The following is a 23,704-nucleotide window of genomic DNA, read 5'->3' as shown; positions in this document are numbered from 1 at the left end:
CTAATTACTGAGAGTTTCATTGACATTTAGATAAATGATTTCCATAAAAATCGCATAAAGTTTTCAATTGAGGCGTTACCGGGTTAATGAGTGAATTATATCGATTCCAATATCTTTGAACACGCATTATTCGCCAATAACTTTTTTGTTGAACAAAGTATGGCACTGAAAGTTATAGGAAAAACAACAATGATTGTGTGAAAAAAGCAAAAGTAAAATGAATCGAATCATAAATTTAGAATCGAAATTATAGTCTACGCAAGTGTGTTTTCGATAGCTCACCTTTGCAGACTCATTATTTTATTTTCTGGGGTGAGAGTTTTAACAGTAAGCTAAGACAGTAACGTACTATAAACTCATGAAAAGTATTTTCTTTAGTAATATTTCATGATGAAATTATATCGATAAGTTTCCTTTTCTCCTATGATAGTAACCGTTTATGTCCAAAAATTTAAGTGTATAAATTAACTGGTAATATAAAAATTTAGTTATCTTTCAGTCGGCATGCCAACGGTTATTTTTTTATCGATATCTTATCGCAAATTAAATTTTAGGGGAAAAGCCTCAAATACTTCTAATTATGATTCGTTTTTGGTGAGATGAACGAAAATTTAATCGAACGACATAGTCCTTATTTTAAAGGTCACATTTGGCAGTGATAGGCACTCCACTCGATCTGTTTTCCAACCAGCAATAAAAAACTACTTTCCCTGCATTTGATTATCCGCTATTATCTGTTTTACTAATGTGTGCCACTGAAACCCTTACTGTGATTTTAATTTGTGATATTTAGTATTATTATTTTTTTTTCTTTTTCCTGACCTTATTTTAATATATAAAATGATGTTTCCTGGAGTTTAGGTCAATAAATTAATATTTAGCAGCCAACGTTTCGTTTTATTTTAAAAACATCTTCAGGGCTGTGTTAGGAAAAAAAAATGTGAAACAATATAAAATGCAGAGAATAAGGCAATATACAATATATATACATAAAAAAGGAACAATCGGTTTTTTTTATAAACAATATAATATATAGAAATATATATATATAAACATATATATCTGAACAGAATGGAATATACAGAAAAAATTTTGACATACCTCTAAACTTTGAATACATTTATTGATATTTGGTTTCTACGGTATTGCCACAACCTAGGTTACCATTAATTTTGATGTATTAAATAAAAATAAATTTTGCTGAGGTTATCGATGTCATAGCCCTGAAGATGTTTTTAAAATAAAACGAAACGTTGGCTGCTAAATATTAATTTATTGACCTAAACTCCAGGAAACATCATTTTATATATTTAGTATTGTAAAAAACGAATTCTTTTGTTATAGTGGGTGACACAACTGTGAATTCGATAGACGCATTTTGAATCAATACTATGGGTTAATAAAACTTACATGACATTTTTGGACAGCAAAACACCTTATGTAAGTAAGAAAAATGTTTACTACGAATGATTACTAACAAAAGGTATATGGATATGAAGATACATCTATCAGAGTGATTTTATCCTATGCTGTTTAGCGTAGAAGTCAGATATTTTCGGAGTATTACGGGGCTGCTAAAATAAGTATTTCGTTATCTTTAAGCTTCCATAATGACCTTGATTTTAATTTTATATCCATTTCTATTATCATTGTTAAGTTAATGAGAAATAACTATTTTTCCTTTCCGTACAATTCCGTTCGTACGAGATCGATGAAATTACAAGGCCATATTCCTTATTAACGGTCTCATGAGAACAAGACCAACAGTCCACCTGCTTTACTTTTCTAAAAGTAATATCAAAACGACTTTCCTTAGATTCGCCTTTTCACTAACAATTTTGTTTTCCATTTAGATGAAATGCGATGCTGAAACTCATAATGGAAATAAATTATAAGCTACCCAATCAAATAAATCTTAAAGCTAACAAATTTAGTAAATGAAGTTATGATCGATAAAATAATGCATTCAATAGAAGCACGCAGCAGCGTATTTACTGTCGTCACGGAAATTCAATTAATGTCGTGTACTGACTGAGTGACTGTACGGACAAAAATGCATTCATGCAACATATTATTTACACTTATCCATATTGCTTCAATGCGATATTCTATCTATGTACAATTATTCCGATAGATTGAAATTTATCTGAATTAATTAAAGGCACTTATAGTCTGCATACCGTGGGGTGGCGCATGGAGCCGGCAACTACCTGATGTGGTCCGCGAGCACCGCGGCTTAAAACGTAAATTTGGAATTTTGCGATTTTTCATCACATTTCGAAGGATATTACGCATAAAATAAAGATAAACATATAAAAAAGTTAACGTATTTGGGTTTATAGACATTATAGAACAATACTATGCAGCTTATGTATTTAAAAAAGTAGTGATAATTGGGGTTTTGGCCAGCTTTTTTTCCATTTCCGCCCACAATGCGCTGGGTGGAGGTAAGGACCGAACAGAAAAACTATGGGACGGACTCTGGAACCCGGCAGACCCGTACGCCGACCCACGGTATACAGACTATATCCAAAATTGTTTGGCAAGGGGAACTATAAGATTGATTTGCACGGTACTTACTTATATTATAGCTAGACATACGTGAAAATCGCACTTTTATTTTTATTTTGTCGCACTTTCAATAACAGGTTATCGCATTTGTTTGCGTCTATTTTTTATTTTCATAATGAGGTAGCTGATGATAGGATGTAGTGAAACTCAGTAATATGACAAAATGCAGAATATTTTAAATAATTACGGCGTAGAACAATTATAAATTAAGGAATGAGACATACAGTGGCGGAGGTGAAGCTTGCTCGCACTCACTTGTAGTTCGCGGCCACGTAGAGTCCCAGCCAACCTAGCAGCTGGCCCGTCAGCTCACATGCTTTAAGCGATGAGTGTGGGCGGAGCATTAAAACTGCGCTCGGCAAAAAAAGTACGAATTTCGCCGTCGAAAAAAGGCAAATTTGCGTAAAAGTATCATAAATGTCCAGTCATCGCATTTGCGATTTTCACGCATCTCTAATTATAGCTAATATAAATTAACTTTTCTAGCTCAGAAAACACATTTATGCAGAAACGAGACCATAAAGAATAATAGTAAAGAAGAACTATGGGTTGGACTTACGTTTAGACAAGGAAATTGGATGTGATGACACTGGTGGCCCTGTGGCTTCTCTCGTTGGTCGACCTCTCGCGTCTATCTCCCTGCCCGGAACTACCTTCCTCTTTAAGGTCAAATTTTGCGCAACCTTGTCGTCCGCAATAGTGGCGACGAAAAAGAATTCGGCAGACGGAGCCAACTCGTCATTTGTCACGCCCAAAGGATGTTGCAATATCTGGAAGCGCTTTTTCCGTTTATTTTGCGTCGTACTTAATCGTACAAGGGGAACACAGGATCGTCGGGAGGGCAATCCAGCCCGTTCCTGTTACTAGTGTTCCAAAAATTGAACACCGTTGTTTTTGTGTGTATATAATAATAACAATAAGAGGGCAAGATATTCTTTTAGATGGCGGAAAAATCGAAAACATGGAAGAACATAAAAAATAGAAATATCTTGGCATACTGCAGAACACTCAAATCCCACTGAAAGAAATTAAGGAAAAAGGCGCTAGAGAATATAAAAATAGGCTTCAACTTATACTTAAAACATTGTTAAATAGCAGGAATACAACAAATGCCATCAATACATTTGATGTTCCAACTTTAACGTATACATTTGGTGTTATTCATTGGACGAATACAGGTTTAGAAGACCTAGATAGAATGACAAGGAAAGCATTAACAGATAATAAAGCACATCATCCAAATGCTGCTATCAAAAGGTTATATATTAAAAGAAATAATGGTGGTAGAGGTTTAATACGCATTAAGCACCTACATAACAGAATTATAGATACACTTAAAAATGACTTCTTCCAAAAAAGCGAGACGAGTAACTATATAAGTCAGTCATAAAAAATGATGATAGAGCAACACCACTCCACCTTAACGTCAGAGACAACGCAATAGATGAAGAAAAAAAGAGGAGCTAGAAGACACATGGCAAAGCAAGCAGTTACATGGGATACATAACATATTCCTTCATCAGCAATGCGTAGACATCTCACTATCAAACGCCCGGTTAAAAAGTGGTGAGCTATAAAAGGAAACGAAAAATGACACCAAGAATTTTAAATTCTAAAAAAAGAAGTAGTTTTACTGCTGAGATTAAAAAAATACGAAATGACACCTAGAAGTTTAAATTCTAAAATAACTCGTAGTTTTACTGCTGAGATAATAAAAATACGAAATGACACCTAGGATTTAAAATTCTAAAAAAAGTCGTAATATTCTGCAGAGATAATAAAAATACGAAATGACAACTAAATTTTTAAAATAAAATATAATTCGTAGTTTTACTGCTGTAATAATAAAATTGCGAAATAATGCCTAGAATATTAAATTTTAAAATAAGTCGTAGTTTTACCGCTTTTACCGTTTTTTTATCATCTCAGCACTAAAACTACGATTTATTTTAGAATTATTATTCATAGGTATCATTTCGTATTTTTATATTCTCAACAGTAGAACCAGTACTTATTTTAGAATTTAAAATTCTAGGTGACATTTCGTATTTTTATTATCTCAGCAATAAAACTACGCCTTTTTTAGAATTTTAAATTCTAGGTGTCATATCGTTTTTTTATCATCTCAGCACTAAAACTACGATTTATTTTAGAATTTTAAATTCTAGGTGTCATTTCGTTTTTTTATTATCTCAGCAGTAAAACTACGAATTATTTTCGAATTTTAAACTCTTGGTGTCATTTCGTATTTTTATTGTAAAAGCAGTAAGACTACCACATATTTTAGAAGTTCAAAGTCTAGGTTTCATTTCGTATTTTTACTATCTCAGCAGTAAAACATTGAATTATTTTAGAATTAAATAGTCTTGTTGTCATTCCGTATTTTTATTATCTCAGCAGTAAAACTACGATTTTTTTTAGAATTTTAATTGTAAGGTATTATTTCGAATTTTTAGTATCTCACCAGTAAAACTACGAATTATTTTAGAATTTATAATTCTTGGTGTCATTTCGTTTTTTTTATTATCTTAGCAGTAACACTACGTCGTATTTTAGAATTTCAAATTTTAGGTTTCATTTCATATTTTTATTATCTCAACAGTAGAACATCGAATTAATTTTGAATTTAAAATTCTTGGTGTCATTTCGTATTTTTATTATATCAGCAGTAAACCTTCGATTTATTTTAGAATTTAAACTTCTAGGTGTCATTTCGTATTTTTTTAAATCTTAGCAATTAAACTACGAAATGTTTTACAATATATTATTTTAGGTGTCCTTTCGTTTTTCTTATTATCTCAGCAGTAAACAACGAATTATTTTAGAATTTAAAATTCTTGGTGTCATTTCGTATTTTTCGTATCTCAGCAGTAAAGCTACGAATTATTGTAGAATTTAAAATTCTAGGTGTCATTTCGTATTTTTCTTATCTCAGCAGTAAAGCTACAAATTATTTAAGAATTTTAAATTATACTTGTCATTTCGTAATTTTTATCTCAGCTGTAGAACTACGAATTTCTTTAAAATTCAAAATTCTAGGTGTCATTTCGTATTTTTATTATTTCAGCAGTAAAACTACGACTTATTTTAGAATTTTAAATTCTACGTGTCATTTCGTAATTTTTATTTCAGCAGTATAACTACGAATTATTGTAGGATTTAAAATTATCTTGTCATTTCTTATTTTTATCATCTCAGCAGCAAAACTACGAATTATTTTAAAATTTAATATTCTAGGTGTCATTTCGTATTTTTATTATCTCCGCAGTAAAACTACGAATGAATTTAGAATTTAATATTTTTGGTGTCGTAATTAAAAAACACGAAATGACAACTTTATTTTTAAATCCAAAATTATTTCGTTGTATTACTACTGTTATATTAAAATTGTGAACTAATACCTAGAATTTAAAATTTTAAAATAAGTCGTATTTTTACTGCTGAGGTAATAAATATACGAAATGACACCTAGAATTTTAAATTCTAAAATAAGTCGTAGTTTTACTCGTGACATAATAAAAATACGAAATGTCACCTAGAATTTTAATTTCTAAAATAAGTCGTAGTTCTACTGTTGAGAAAAAAAAAATACGATATGACACCTAGAATTTAAAATTATTAAATAATTCGATGTTTTACTGTTGAGATAATAAAAATACGAAATGAAACCTAAATTTTTTAATTCCAGAAATAATTCGTCGTTTTACTGCTGACATTATAAAAATACAAAATGACACCTTAGAATTTTAAATTCTAAAATAATTCGTAGTTTTACTGCTCAAATAATCCATATACGGTATGACTGCTAGAATTTAAAATTCTAAAATGTGTCGTAGTTTTACTGCTGAGAAAATAATAAGAAAGCCTAATGACACCTCGAATTTTAAATTCTAAAATAATTCGTAGTTTTACTGCTGAGATAGTAAAAATACGAAATGAAACCTAAATTTTTAAATTAAAAAATAATTCGTAGTTTTACTGATGTGATAATAAATTTGCGAAATAATACCTAGAATTTTAAAGTTTTGGGGGTGCATGTATTATTCCCTCGTGGTAAAAGCTCTTGTCTTGTAGTCGATGCCATGCAGAGCGTGGTCTGATCATGGAGCTCTGTTTCTGCATCTCCTGATGAGGATGTAACTTTCTTTGCCCAACGCCCATCTTCTCTCCTACCAAATGCAGCGTCACCATGCACCGCACTCAAACGTTTATGGACGTTCATCCCGGTTTCTTTTTCTGTACACAAAAATTCAATAACAGCACGTTGCTTTTAACGTGAGAGGTATGTAGACGTCATTTTAACTCTGTACTACGGTTCTGCTATCTGCCATAACGGCGTCAAACTTCACCAGCGCAGGGAACATACATGATTTGTGAAGCACCGACTAGAACAATGATCTATGTATATTAATTTTCTTTTTAAAATAATGTGGGGCATTACTTAATGAATGACACCGGAATAATATTATTCAATTTCGAATTTCGACCTTCAGGCTCTGGCATTCGATTATTTTGAATCTTCAATAAATTCTTATCCTCGCGTTTAACACTACTTTTCCGGTAATCCTCTTGGTTAATTGATTTTAAATTAAAAAATATAGCCTGCATTTGAAATTTCACTGTCGCCATTTTGTGTGGAGCATGTCATATTCAATCTTCTAGTAATCATCATGATGAGTGAAGTATTAATGGTAAAGTATTTTAAATTAAGTCAACATTTTCATTGATTGCCATTCCATTGGAGCGATTCATAATCGAGTTACACCGATACAAATCTCATTGGATGCACTTTATACTCGAGTGTAATTTTTGTTTAACAAAGTATGCGAATGAAAGAAAAATAACTGTAATGGTGTGAAATAAGATGAAAATTAAATCAAACGAAAATTATAAATTCCCTTGTCTCAATAAATGTTATTATAGATACACTGTGCATTCGTTAGACGCATTTTGAATGGAAAGTATTATTTTTGGGATGAAACAAACTGTAAGATTTTTAGGACGGCCAAATACCTTACGGAGATATAGAAAATGTTTACCAAAAATGCTTACTAATAACGATATGAAGTTACGTCGATTAGATTGATTTTATCCTACACTTATGAACGATGCAGTCCGATATTTTCAGAGTATTGCCAGGTAGTATAAGCATGTGGTTATCTTGAAGTCTCCAAGCTCACCTTATATTTTATTTTATATCCACATCTATTTTTATTGTGAAGTTAAGGTGAACATCACGAATACAAGGATCAAGAACTTTGCTATTTCCACATAATATTTTATTAGCACCGACCATAGTTTCGTTACAGGGTAACAATATCAAGGTCCCCTGTAAGGTACCCTGCTAATAAAATATTATGCGGAAATAGCAAAGTTCTTGATCCTTGTATTCGTGATATTTTGGATTTCCACCAAGTTACGCCCTCTACGATTAATTATAAGGTGAACATAACCATATTTCCTATTCAAACGACTCCGTTTGAAGGAGATCAATGAAATTGTTCAAATTGAGTTTCAGTGAATGCAATAGACCTCTGGACACCTATCAAGGTAAAGACCTTTCTGAAAAGTTCGTGTAAATATTAAGCTAACTGGTGTAACACTTTGGCCGCATAATCTTGCATTTTTTTTATTTCGGGCATTTAAAATAGCTGTCACTTGCCATGCAAGAAGAACGTAATTCGCACCACTGCCATCTTGAATGACGTCAGCTCATGCTATAGTGTTGCTCGTGTCCGTGCGCATTTGTGTAGAGGAGGTAAAGAATTAGCGATATGGTGGATATTACGCCGTATTTGTTGTCTTACGTATTTCGTCGATTTGTCGAAGCACAGCTATAAGTACTGCATTGTGCCTATGTGCAGTAATACTAGTGGAAATGCCTCAAATAAGTATTTTCACACGGTCCCCCAAGACGGTGGACGACAAACTGTTCGGATGAAAAAGTGCCGACGAATTTCAGTTTCTTGATTTATTGTTACTTACTACGAAAACTCTAATATCATTAACTGAAGTATTTTTCTCTTGAAACTAGGGAAAGACTGGAGTTAACAATGTTAGAGTAAGTCGAATATATGCTTACAAAACCAAATGAATAAGTACCGTAGAACCCTACAGCTCTTTGATAGGTAACAAATGTAATAATAATAAGCGGATAGTTTTATCTCCCATATTTTTGCTGTAGGTAAAGAATGTAAGGAACAGCAACAGAAAAAGGGGAATTTTTTTGTCCTATTAAGTTACTTAAAAGTGAAATTTTGAGCAAGTGGGCTACTTCGAAGAAGTTCTATATTATATTTTCCACGCTTCGGGAAATACTAATTGTTAGGTCTATTAAATCGGAGATTTCACCACTTAAAAATTTCATGAGGTTGCTCTTCACGCATAAATAACGGGAAAATTTGTTTACCTTAAAATGCCAAATAAAAAAGATACAATACCACTTAAGAGTAAAGTCTTACGTACCCAAACTGGCTATGCAATCCTTACACGAAAGAGTCACAACTTCGATTTCGCCGCTCTCCTCCAAAAGACGGGCTTCAACAACATTGGCCTTCGATCGAACCTACGAATACGAGCATTTTTATCACGCTTAACTTGCACGTAACCTATAGCATCATCGCCTTATTCTTCTCGTCCGACTCTATGTGAAAAAAGGATTTAGAAACGTTAACATCAACTAATACCCTAAGTAAATCAATTTCCAATCGTGGCGATATACTCACCTAGCCATCTTCTCCCCCGGGTCTCAGAATTTATGTAGTTACTGTTTCTACTTATGAATGTAAACATTAAGGCAGTTGAAAATTTAGGCAAGTTTCTCGCGTCTCCCTTATCGAAACCAGGATCCATGATGCCCACAGAAGCAAAATAATATCCCTAGTAACTTTTTCACTCTTCGGAAAAGCACGTCACGGCGATATTATGCTGTTCCGGAGCCTCACATCCATTCCTTAATCGCTCTCATGCCACTTTGCCATTGATTACGATTATTGATACTATTAGCCGCAAGGCAGACTACGAGTGTATGACTATGAACATATTATGTACACTTCTCAAAGTGAAACGCTAGCGAAGTGCCTATCCGTGCTGAAGATCCCATAGCAAATCCGCCGAACCCCCATGGATTTCATGGTACCGCCGCATGGTTGCATGAGCTGACGTCATATTTCCGTCAGCCAGTGGAAATACGTATTGAGGTGCGAGTGTCTGCTGGTGAGAAAGCTTCCTTTTCTTGCGATTAAAAAACTTTCCATGGAAAATTATTACATATAATAAACGTTTTACATATATATTTATCCTTGTTGATTTTTAGAACATATTTGAAGGCAAATTAAAATTTTGTCCAGAGGTCCATTGAAGTTATAAACGATACAATAATACATTCGATAGAAGGCCAAAGCAGCATTTCTATTGTTGATGAGGTAATAAAATTAATATTATGTGCTTGGAAAACAATGAATCCATGCTACATATCATTGAAAATTATCCATATTGCTTCAATACGATGATGTATGGATGTTATTTTATGTCGATACAGTGAAATTTACCTTATAGTATTAAGGGCGAACATCCAAAATTGTTAAGCCAGATGAACTATAGGATTAATTTACACGGTATTTACTTTTATTATAGCCAATGAAATGAAATGTTCTAGCTCACAAATCACACAAAATCAGAGGAACATGGGAAGATATACAGTAATAATAGCAAAAAACTGCAGGTTGGACTTACCTTCAAAATGGCGAATTGGGTGTGAAAACAAAGACTTCAAAGAGAAAACAAAGGTGGCTTCATTCGATTGTCGTCCTGTCGCGTCAATCTCCCAGCCCTGACTACCGTCCTATTTGTAGACTGCTATACGCAACTCTTGCGTCAGCGACTGCGGCGAACTTCCTGGCGGCCCTGTGAATGCACTGAGCAGAGAGAAGAGTGCTGCCATGACCACTAGTATTTATCCGGTGAATACCATCGGAGTTTGCCCTTGATTCGCGAGACTTCTTTCAACCTATAAACTCTATTTCCTGATACAGTGAAATTTCTTAATAACGAACGACAGTTTAACGACATATTCAGTGTAACGAAATTATTTTTGGTGTCGAATAACGAAATTTCCCGCATAACGTACCTCCCGTATAACGAAATTTCCCGCATAACGTATCTCCCGTATAACGAAATTTCAGTTTAACTCTCTTTTAAGTCTCTTTCAGGTATGTTCTTACGAAAATGCTATGCCCCACACGGAAAATAGATATCTATAGATATCTATATATTGTCTATTTTCATCTATGAATAGATCTATATCTAATAGATTTCTATTAGACATCTATTAGATGTGCAGGTGGCAAGGGGCGATTTTGGATACATCTCCGAAAGTGTGATTTAAAACGCGATTCATGAGCTATGGAAGCGATATAACATTTGATTTAGGGACAATTTTTTTGGTTCCTTACTGGAGTGATGGCGGACTTGAAAAATTTTGCGACGCGTAGAACGATGCGTGGCGACTATGCCAACTGTATCTATACATATGGTCTATTTTCATCTATGAATAGATGTATGATTCCATTGAATGGGCCTTAGTTTGGCTGTAATTAATTAATTTCTGAGTCGTATTTTTAACAATTGTTATACAATTCCAAGAAAGCGCTATTTTGACAACAGGATCAGTTGGTGTAGTGGTGAGTTCGCTTGGCTGTGGAACGGGGAACACAAGTTCAATGCCTTGTCTTGGTAATTTTTTTTAGTTTTCATTTTGATCATACGGCGACAATTTTTTCACTAATGTTAATTGCATCAAGCATAGGCATGAGAAATTTTTTTATAGATATAGATAAGTATAGAACAGATAATTAGATATCTAATAGACATCTACAGTAGATGTCTAAGAGACGTCTACCGTAGATATCTAATGGAACTGCTGCTATTTTGACATTAATATATCTAATAGATATCTATGATAGATGTCTATTAGATAACTATTTATCTATCTGTAGATATCTAATAGATGTTTATTTTCTGTGTGGGGCATGTACCGCAGTTGGAAAGTTTTCTGCAGTTAGGTTACGGATATGCGTGCAGAAATCTTTTACGGTTTCCGATTGGTCCGCGTTCTCCACGTGACCCAACGTCTTCTAAATCAGCAGATCCCCTTAGTGTGAAGGAGGAAGTCGCTGCTCATATCGCAGGAGGACGAGAAGATGATGAATTGTTGGAAAACCCGAGGACATTTTCTGAACCTTATGCGCCAGGAAAAAATGAGATCACACGGTATTACGTATTCTCTCTACAGTTATATATATTATAGGTAAAAATGTAGCAATAGTAATAAGAAAAGGATTTCATGAAAGAATAAAATGCAATGACACCTCTCCCACACTGATCTCCTTCCACCTCCGCAATGTACACTTCTCAGTGTCTTACGACACGCGGCCTCCCTTTTTATCCTAACCCTCTTTTCAACCCATTAATCCCTGGCGTTGCGTTAACGCAACATTGTTGAGTTCTAATCCTCAGAACAAGTTTCTACGTCAGAATAATTTTTTCTTCGATTAACTGACTTCTTTTAGTATCTCTAGTTCTGAATTTCCACCAACATTTCCATTCATATAATTGTATTTTTATGACTGATGGCGTTTGGAATTAAAATTGATGCACACATACGGGACACCCTTATGAAAAATGACATACCCCAGCATGTCCGTTGAAAGGCAGAATGGGGAATTTCCTCCAACGGATTCCTGATGAACTCCCGGCGAAGATGTCGAGTGTGCAATTCAACATGAAAAACCAAAAGATATAACCTTATTTTTTTGAAATTACTTATTTTGTATTTATTAACCGGAGTTTTCCCAGCGTTGCGTGAACACAGCGTTTAAAAAAATCGCATAATATGGTGAAAATATTTTTTTCCTAAAATGCATCTTAATTAGGCCAAAGCGAATCGGAAAGTGCGAAATAACCGAAGTTAAAAGCCATGCATACAGTCTGGGGAATGACGGGTTAATCTGATCCACCCCCTTTCCCGGTTCTTCCCGGTTTCTGTGTTTCTTCTCTAGTGCCGTTATTCTACTGTCATGGCTAGAGCCCCCCTTCCACCTTGGATTTCCCGTATCTCTTTAGGTGCATTTTCTCTCACTGTCTCCACTCTTTACGTCTTTTTCCCACCCCTTCTCGAAACATTTGAAATCTTCACACCCACCTCCTCATGTATAATGAGGTGATGTTTATATATGCATGAGATTAAATTGTACCAGATGATGGCTCTGTGAGCCAGAACACGTGTTACGCTCTAAAATATTATGGAAAAGTGCTGCCGTCTTTTATTTAAATATGTAGAAAATATTAAGATTTCCATTAAATACATAATTTCGCATCATCCCGGACAATGTCGTTTTTATCAACGGAAAAATTACTATGTACTCTGGTGGTCAAGGTTTTGTTGAAGAGTTGTGGAGAATTAATTCACGAAAGGTTGAGGATTAAAAAAAACCGAAGTAAGATAGTAGAAAGTGATTTTTTATTTCTCCGGATTTACTGCAGGAGCTTTTTATGGTGCGTGAAGACTTCGTTTACGGATTACCGCAATAATTTTTTTTTATCAGAACTTCCACCGTATAGCTCCTAAAACGTTTGATCTAATTCGAACTGTTCCTCTCCCTGAAATTAAATCGGAAATACGAATATCGCCCATTAGGCCATGTCCATTGCCGCAAGATACATAAACAGTTTGATTGAAAAAGCAGAACAAGAGCGGACAGCAAATAATGCAAGAGAGTTTTATAAAAAAGTAAGATTCTTTAAAAAAGGATCCACCCCGAAGTCATACGGTGTGAAGAACAAAGAGGGAATTATGGTAACGGAGACGCAGAAAGTTGTAGAAAGATGGAGAGAATATTTCTATGAACTATTAAATGAAGAAGGAGTGGACATCACACCTGACTACGATAACGAAGATATCTACTATCATGTACAACCCAAAGTAGAAATACCAACTAGAGAAGAAGTCAAAGCAGCAGTTAAAGCCCTAAAAAACCATAGAGCTCCTGGTAAGGATGAAATATCTGCAGAGCTATTGAAGACGGGAGGAGATATAGTCATAGATGAGCTATGTGAATTAATGAAAATAATATGGGAAAGAGAAGAAATGCCAAAAGACTGGAGGGAAGCAATAGTTGTCCCCATACACAAGAAAGGAGAGAAAGTAGAGTGCAGTAATTTTAGAGGAATCTCACTCCTTAGCATCCCTTATAAAGTCCTATCTAAGATAATATTAAATCGTATTGAAGAATATACATGTGAAATAATTCTAGATCACCAGGCAGGGTTTGTAAGAGGCAGGTCCACAACAAATCAAATATTTACTCTCAAAGAAATTATAGCGAAGTACTGGGAGTTTAATAAAGATTGTTTTGCAATATTTATCGATTTCCAAAAAGCATATGACAGTATTAATAGAGAGAGACTGTGGGAAAAGTTGGACAAGTTCGGAATTCCAAAAAAGCTAATAAACCTCGCTAAAACAAGTATGACAGACTCCACATGCTCAGTACGAATAAATGCACGGGTGTCGGAACCTTTCAGGATAAAGGCAGGCGTAAGACAGGGTGATGGACTATCCCCAATCCTATTCAACTTAGCAATAGAAGAAGCTCTTCAAAAAGTAGCAAAAATGGACGAAGGCGTAACAATTGGCTCCAGAATAAATATACTTGCTTTTGCAGACGATGTGGTAATTTTAGCAGAAAATTTAGACGACATACGCCGGCTTACAAAACTTTTCATGGAAGAAACAGCTAATGTAGGACTAAAAGTAAATGATGGAAAAACTAAATATATACACTTTACAAGAAATGAAATGAACAGAAATCAAAATCCTCTCTGCATAGACAACCACAAATTTGAAAAAGTGGACTCCTTTAAGTATTTAGGCGTTTTTATTTCAAGAGAAAACAAAGAAGCAATAGAAATACAAAACAGTCTGAATCTGGCTAACAGATGCTTCTACGCCTGCAACAAACTCATGTCCTCAAAATTACTATCACACACTACTAAAATCAGAATATATAAAACAATCATAAGACCCGTACTGTTATATGGAAGTGAAACTTGGAAACTGGATAAAAAGGAAGAAAGAAAATTAATTGTTTTTGAAAATAAGATCCTTAGGAAAATATATGGACCTATCTCTGAAGGAGGAGAGTGGAGGAGAAAACACAATAGAGAATTAAGAGAGCTATACAAGGATCCAGATGTAGTGTGCGAGTTTAAATGTAGAAGAATTAGATGGGCTGGGCACATTTTGAGAAGAGAGGACACTAATCATTTAAAACAAGTTATAATGAGGAATCCTAAAGGAAGAAGGCCAAGAGGAAGACCAAGGCGAAGGTGGTGGGACCAAGTGAAGGTAGACCTGGAGCGATTAGGAGCGACCGAGGAGGACGCAGGAAATAGAGATAGATGGAAGAGGATTGTTGGTGCGGCCAAATATCTACTTAGATATGTATGGCCCTGGGAGTAAGTAAGTAAGTAAGTATTGCCGCAAGACGATGTTTAAATAAATTTAAGTGATTCACTGTTGTAGTCGCATAAAGAATGAGTAAAACAATACATTATTCCTGCCAGAATTTCTCACAAATGCATAAATTTCAGTTTTCTGGTAAGTTTATCACGATAAAGGCTAGTTTGAAAAAAAATCTTCCTATATAATAGCTGCTTGAGGTAATTGTTATGAAATTCACGAAGAAATTTACGAAAAATTTAGTCAACATTTTATTGGTCGAAAAGTATCAAAGAACTTGCACCATATAACAGCCGAATCTGTTGTACTAATTTAAACTGATATTGTTACTTAAAATAAACTTAAAAAACGAATATCTCCATGCTGGTGGTATGAATTGCCACGGGACGACTTTTAAACAATGTGAATTTTTTTATTGTTGTAGTCGAACAAACAATGAGCAAAATTATATGTATAACGCGAACTTGTGGAGCTTCGGCAAAAATTCTTGCAAATGTCTAAATTTCAGCGTTCTACCATATTTGCGCCGATAAAGACTAGCTTAAAAAAATTACAATATAAATCTTGATTGAGGAAAAAGTTCGGAAAGTTACGAAGAAATTCTGCAGGAAAACATGATCAAAATTTTATTCGCCAAAAATGTTTTGAGATTTGCACAATTTGTCGCCTAGAAATTCACCAGTCCTTCAACTATGCCGGTGGTTCAACTTTTCCTTCTACTTCAGTGGAGTTTGTTGCCTTGTGTCCCAACACTGAATTAACTCCAGTGTCGTTCCAACAAAAGCCAATCAGGGGCAACAAATGGTAAGCCCAAGACTCCACATCCGCGACCGCTTTCCCCTTGACCGAGTCTGGCTTCCTGTAAACACGAAAACTCTGATTAGAAATTCATTCGGAAAATTAAAAACCTCACTACCGGTCAAAACTTTTCAATCACCTTCACACGAAACTTGATCTTTATTTCAATGTAAAAACGCACTGTGAAAACTAAATGGACCAACAGAATATACATTTCCTCTCTCAATATTCATTAACATACACATCATTTTATATTAAAACAAAAACAACTTTTCTGCCATTTTGATCAGAGGGCAATTGCTAAGTCAAAGTAATATCGTTTCAGGCAATTATAATCGCACAATCAGCTGTTTCAGTTTTTGAATCCTTAGAAAACGCATACTGCTCTCCATCACTTTCTTTTTTTCCTCATGATAAGAATAGAAAATCCTCTTTCCTCAAAACTCGCTATTTTCACTGGGATCAACTGTCTACTTTCGAATACGCATTACTTTTTTAGATAAGGCATATTAATGTAATGACAAGGGAGGAATTTTTTAACCCTTAACCGCTTACGTGCGGTCAGAGAGACCGCTGAGTTTGTAAAATTATGAATATTTTCAAAATTAAGATTTCAAAATATCTATTATTCTCGTTAGCTTCATATTTTTGAATAACAAGGACGTCCCACTCTTAAAATTTAACGTTCCTTTTATTAATTTCTATAAATTTGTAATTGAACTTGATTAACAGTCTGTGTAAGTCCGCACGTCACTTACTAAGAATGCATAGAGAAAAGTAAGAAGTGGGATAAATTTCATGGCTACTTAATATTTAGCCTCCCAACTTTAATATTTAGACAACTTTAACTTTAACGTCTTTTTTGAATCTGGCGAAATATTGATACATAAATATAATAATTATAACTGAAGTGCTTTTGGCATAAGTTTTTTGATCCTGCTTCAAATAAAATTTTTTATGACAAATTGGTTGTTATTGGGAGTATAAAAATTTTAATAAAAGTTTTAAAATAGTTGAGCATTCAAAGAAAAATTAAACAAAACAATAAAAATGGCGTAGCAATATTTAATGAATTTTTGATTTATTGCGGTCTCCCAGACGCACCTCACTGGTAGTGTTACAAGAATTGCACGTCACTGGGTTAATCTGTGATGGGTCATGAACAGGAGGCGAAGCGTTTGATTAGGAATTTAATTCATTTTTAAATAATGTCCTACTTTTCATGTCATTTCAACACAATCGCTTCGGCGATTGAGGAAAAAATCGTGCCTGCCTGCGTCGTCGTTCAAACACTACATATCAGAAGTTTTCGACCATCTGTGCACAAAACTAGATCTTAACAAATTTGTACAATTATCAATATACCAACACATCGTAAAAAATATAAAGACTACAGATATATATGTTTCCTCTATTTATCATCAAGTACCATACAATAGCATACCATAAAAAATCTTGATTGTGGAGCGCATATTGATCAAGTGGTAGGGAGATCATTTAAAACCCTGCATTTTGTCATGCGGAATTTAAAGAGAGCAAAAAAGAAACGAAAGAAATGGCCTACATGACCAGGGTTCGACCTGTACTTGAATATGCAACTTCTGTGTGGGATCCATACTAAAAAATGAATCTTCTAAGCTTGAAAGGGTTCATCGAAAGGCAGCCAGGTACACTCTAGGAAAACATGGAAGAGGGGAAAGTGTATCAGATATGCTAGGGAGCTTAGGATGGAAACTTCTGAAAGTGAGAAGAACCATTAATAGGCTATGCGGGGTATACAAAGCCTTTACAAAAGAGCAGGGTTGGAAAGATTTAGGTCTGAAGCTGGAATCACCCTGCTACATAGGAAGGAAAGACCATAAATTAAAAATTAAATAAAAAATAACAGAAAACAGACATTTTGAGAAAATCCTTCCTGCATAGAGGAATGAAGGAGTTGAATGACCACCTACCTGAAGTTATTTTTAAGATCTTCCCTGCAAATGCCAAAATTTTTAGGGAGAAGTGTGCATCACTTATTGATTAATTAAATAGTGGTTTAAAAAGGAGAGTGTGAAGTTGGGTCAATGCTCATTTTTTAGTTTTATTATATTAGAATTAATGTATTTAATGGATTGTTTTAAATTGTTTTATTGGGACAATGTTTAATTCTTAGTTGTATGAGATCAGAATTAGTGTATTGTTTTTACCGTGGATATCCATTCCGTTTCTGTTTCTTTGTATTATGTACTTCCTGATTTTATGTTACCACCCGACATTATGGTCGACTTGTAACAATTTATGTAATAATAATAATATGGTTTATATTTAACCCTCAACAAAGTATCGTTGCTTTTCCCTCAGAACAAATGCGCAAACTCTTTGCAATACGGAAATTAGAGTTTGTTTTGCTTGTGGAGATATTGCAGTCCAACATCTCAGTGAATTTCACACAAAACAATTCAATTTCGGTGACTGGCTTTGCCTTAATCATATTTTTCAGTTCCCTACTTCTCTCTATTCTATTGACATACCCTTCACACAAAAGGAATGTTTCCTATAATTTCTATATTGCCTAAATCGAAAGATTACTACTCCGGAAGAACATATTTCACGCTTTTAAATTAGTAAATTTCAACATCTATTTTTTTACGGTTGAATGGAAAGTGAAAAATTTCAAGCGCCCCAAAATGCAACGGCAAAGTATGAATTCTGGGAAAAAACCGTGTGATGACAATCTGGTTCCGGCTGCCGTCGTGTGAGCCCACCTTCGTGCGAGGCTATTGACGCCGCCATGATACTGTGCCGAGCATGGCAGTTGCGCCGTAGTACCCTGTCAGCAGGTAGCGATTGGTTTAATGAAGGATTATTACTACCCTATGAAACGAACGAAGGAAACATTTCGAGCTTAGAAAATTGTAATAGGTGATTATTAAGAGATGTTTCCCTGAGCTCTGTGCCTCATGCACGCATTGATTTTCTCAGACGATGTAAAATTCTTTACTCCTCGTGTAGAAACTAGGTCCATGTGACGTCACGTGGATTGGTATCGCATGGGAGCCAATCTGGCTTTTTTCAAATGAGGCTAAAATTGACCATAAACATTCGTCTAAACCGGCATCTGTAGAACCAAATAACTTGTATATTGTGAACACACTAATCAATGTTGGTGGTTGTTTTCGGGAATTGCTGCGTAGGTAACATTTTCACACTCAACGTTTCGCTCCTCCTCCTGGGAGCGTTATCAAGGGAATAGGAGGACACTTCTCGCACTTGACTACTCGTATAGCATCTAGGTCTGTGACGTAACGTGGAGTGGCATCGCATGGGCGACAGTAACAAGTATAACCTCAACGATATGCGGCTCCGAGCACTAAAGGTCTGTCCATGGGAAAATAACAAGAATCTTCCACCATTAGGGCATCATTTTCACTTGCTTGTACGAATTGAATTTTTATTAACCCGGGAGAAGGCACACTCTGAAATATAACGTTATATGCAAAGAAAGGGGTGTCATCGACACCCCAAAGAAATTTTTCTCTTTTCTTGGAACGATACATTTATGCTGTGTTCATTATTTATTCGGTTTACCGAATAATATTGATACTCAATACTCGTTTGACACCATTACCACGAAATTTATAATGGTAGAAATAAGGCGAAGTTTTCGAAGCTGAAAAAAAAACTTTTGCTTGTATATTCAAGTCTTTTTCCAAATTTGGATCACTCCAACAGTGGATATCATAATATCAGTGAAATTGATGTATGATGTTGATTAGTATTAGCTAATTATTTGGTATTTTAGACGTAATATTGAAAAAGTAAATTCAGCGGACATTACGAATGACTACCTATTATACTAAAGAACCATGATTTACCGACGAAAATGTTTCTGCGTTTGTTACTTCGGTAGTCAGCCGTAAGTTATGGTCTAGTATTCTATTATTTGCTTTTTTAGGGTGAAATTTATCACCTTATTGGACTTAAAAGATGGATTTTAATTTAGGATGGTTTGCCCTAATTTTATTTTTAGTTGAAAGGAGTGAAATATTTTGAGTTTTTACCTAAGCTACGTTAATTTTCTTTATAATACACACTGATGTATTTTCAAATTCAATAAAAAATTCATATTCATCTCCTTTATTCCCTTTTTAAATATTTCTCACCAATTTACCTTGCGTTCCAAGGTAAAAAAGGTTTTATACCTAGGTACATGAACCTGACGTACCCAGGAAAAATTTCAAACACTTTTCGATGCTCAATGAGACGCTTTATTAATAAAGGTACAAGTCTTAAACTTAAAACATATGTTAATTAACCCTGATGTATTAATTTTAAATAATAATTAAAGGAATTAATTTAATTGTTAATTAATAATTTAAGGAAAGCATTTGAGAAACGGGGAGTTAGACAGATTGCATTTCGCGAAACACTTTTGGGAGAGTGAACACGGGAGCGATTTTGTTCCGGAAATTCTCCGCCTTGAGAAAAAGGGAAGAAGGGTGGACTGCTTGGGGGAGTTGGAGATTAGGAAGCATATTAACCCTTTGAGTGCCACCGGCTTTTTGGTGGGTGCTCCCAGAAGTGCCATGGGTATTTTGCTATTTTTGTAGGCCTTTTTGCAAACCTTAATAATTTGCTCATTTATAGCTGTTTTTGCATAATTCTTTTTGTATTTAGGAGTAAATTATTTCTTAAAAATAAAAATTAAAAATTTTGCTTGTTTTTTCTTGGTATAACGCAATTGTTGTAGCTTAATCTTGATTTTACGAGATTGAATTATTTAATTTTTCACTTTTGATCCAAAAATTGAGACGTAAAATCCTTTCTACATCAACAAAACAAGAGTAGACATAAAATTTCATTGTTTTTCTAGAATATTGTCACATAATCGCAAAGAAAATTGCACAAATTTTTAGTTTTTTTACATTTTATTCTTGCAATGACAGTTGCATAAAATTCAGGAGATATCAAGAAAATTATAATACGAATATTTTCTCACCCATGAGTCTTAAACATGTGAAAACTGTATGACAGAGATATCTGGATAATAATTGCAAAACTTTGCGGTAATTATTACAAAAAAATTATTCACAGTTACACTAAAAGTTATTAAACATATGTTAGTTGACATTCATACAAAAATTGCAACATTTCAAACTTACTTCCAAATGAAATAAATGAATGTAACGTTATTCACAAATATGATAGGAAACACACAGTCCATGTAGACCTTTTCCACATTTAACACAAATTGTTCTAGATCTGTGGACGGGGCCGCCATCTTTCCTACTGCATACTACACAAACTTTTTCCCTCCTCCCTGGCAATTTCCTTATCCCGCATATTCCCGTTGACACTGTGCTGGGAGTTGACAGATTTGGATTATTCTTTGTGAGAAACCATTCACCCTCAATGCTGTCTATTATTTCAGACATAAATTGCAATCTTGAAATTTTTTTTCCAGGATTGCTTGATTTATAGATGATATAGGCATTCAGTACCATTCTAGAAACTACATTGAAAACTACTTTCTTCCAGTATTTCATTGATCTTCTCTCATCTAAATAACCATAAAGCATCATATCCGAAGTATCAATCCCACCCATATACCGATTGTACTGCTCAATGATTTGTGGCCTTTCCTTTGGCAATGTTTGACCCTTTCGAACAACGTAATTGCTTTTGGCTATCGAGTTCGTTGAAAGTAATAACACTGGATTTTTCTGTGATTTTTTTTCTCGGTATCCAATGAGGAGAAGCTCTTCCCATCTAACATACTTTTTTTCACCCACGCTGAATTTTTCTTTGAGGGGTTGAGGAATTCCTTTCCTATTACGTCTCAACGTACCAGTTAAAAATGTTCTTTTTTTGAACAAATCACGAGCTAAATCTATACTTGTGAAAAAATTGTCCACTACAACATGATACCCTTTCAAAAAATAGTTTCCAGCAATCAGTAAATTGTTTACTACTACATGCCCTAAGCCGTGTTTTTTTTATTTTTTCGCTGTCTTCTTTGGTTTTTGCCCCTTTATAACAATAAAATGCCAGACAATAATTCACCACAGAATCGCATAGCATCCAGAATTTTATTCCCCATTTATGATGGTGCTTGTTAGGCAAATACTGCAATAGCTGGGAGTGATTTTTAGTGCCTACTAATGACTCATCTATACTTAGGTACTGATGAGGGGTAAAATGGTGGCGAAAAACATAGTTAGCATGATCAACAATGGGAAGAAATTTAGTACAAGGATCGTATAGTTTATGACCAGGTGGAAATAGTTTCGTATTGTCTGTCAAATGGAAAAATTTCAGAATCAGTTGAAACCTATTTCTGGAAAACATCTTTCCAAACCAAGGGATAAAGCGAGAGTTAGTAGACCAGTAGGAAAAAATGGATGTTCCTCTCGTGATACCCATTTCCATGAACACCGCTATAATAGCCCTCATTTCCTCAACTGTGACTGGACGCCATTTCTGCATTCTCGAATTTGGTGACAGTCCATCATGTGAAGCCAAAAACTGTTCAGCGTACCTGTTAGTCTCCTTCACAACCAAGTTCCAGAATGCTCTTGTAAAGAAGAGGTCGAAGTATGCGATTGGAGGAGAATTTTGAGGCGGAAGACGTTTGGGCCCAGGAGTTTCCAAGAATTCAAAACCTGGAGCCTGGGGTAAATCACAATTGTCCTGAACTGCAACAAATTCAGGAGAACGATCACTGCTTCCACTTCCACTTTCAAGTTCATCAGAACTGTCACTATCATCACTATAATCAATTCTTGCCGGTCTCTTCTTAGCAAATAATATCACACTTTCATATGAGTCTGATGTCACTTCCTCTTCACTCTTGTTACGACGAGAATGGGCGCTGTCCTCACTTAGCACAGAGTTGTCGTCACCATCACTTAGCGAATTTATATATTCAACTAGTCGGTCATCATCGACACCAAGCGTAAATTCATTTCTCGATGTTGACGCCATTTACTGAATCAATGGGCTACTTCAATTTCGAGGAGGCAAAATGGGATTACAAACCCGCTCGTCGCAGATGAACACTGGCTACGCAAACAGAACTGTGAGCTTTATATAGGTGGGGAAATGTCATTGTATAGAAGATAGCAAAAGACGGCACACAATGTATTGTTTTATGCTCACCATCATCATATTTCAATTACTACTGTCTTAGATGCCATGAAAACGAGGTTGGAAATCGGAGTCACATTGTCGACACAGCGCTCCAGCTGACCGATACCCATGCTGCGAGTGATAGCACGGTATCAATTACATAGTATCTTCACTTCTCTCTTTCGGTGCTAAATATCAAAAACACGATTGAAATGGCACATTGAGCTACAAATGACCTGTTTGGAAGTAACTGAGCACAGATATAAACCTCATGTCTTCCTGTAACGATCATATATCGTTCGCGCTCTGAAAAAGAATGCGACGCGCTTCGCAGGGGAGAACATTTTTCAAATAATTTAAAAAGAAATAGGTGCTCGCAAAAAATAATACAACTGGTATAACTACAAAAGAGGGTGTATAAGATGATAGTCAATTGATTACAGGTGACCAAACAATGTGGCTTATGAAGTACAACATCAAGAAGCTGTTTCGTAAAGACCTAAAATGATCCTCGGAAATTTCCGTCCGTCATATGGTCATATAAATTTAAAAATATGTTGATCGTTGCAATTAACAATTCAAATTATAATGCAACGCGATAAAAAAGAAACCATTCTGGTATTATACACAATAAAAAATATTGATTGTATGAAAAAAATATTGTTTTAGCGGGCTTCATAATAGACGACGATATATCGTCGTTGG

General features: G+C 34.8%; 1 protein-coding gene across 2 annotated transcripts in view; it reads right to left on the bottom strand.

The window, feature by feature from the left end:
- The window catches only part of LOC124172672 (leucine-rich repeat and death domain-containing protein 1-like), a 29,776-nt gene extending 26,561 nt beyond the window's left edge, over window positions 1-3,215 (bottom strand). For both annotated transcript variants that reach the window (XM_046552128.1, XM_046552127.1), the window contains exon 1: window positions 3,131-3,215. The gene's annotated coding sequence lies outside the window, so the exon portion shown is untranslated. The remainder of the gene's footprint in view (window positions 1-3,130) is intronic.
- Window positions 3,216-23,704: the final 20,489 nt, after the last annotated feature.

Source organism: Ischnura elegans, assembly GCF_921293095.1.
Source record: "Ischnura elegans chromosome 13 unlocalized genomic scaffold, ioIscEleg1.1 SUPER_13_unloc_2, whole genome shotgun sequence".
NCBI classification, from domain to species: domain Eukaryota; kingdom Metazoa; phylum Arthropoda; class Insecta; order Odonata; family Coenagrionidae; genus Ischnura; species Ischnura elegans.
The sequence above is the reverse complement of the archived record's forward strand: the minus strand, read 5'-3'. Positions and strand labels throughout refer to the sequence as shown.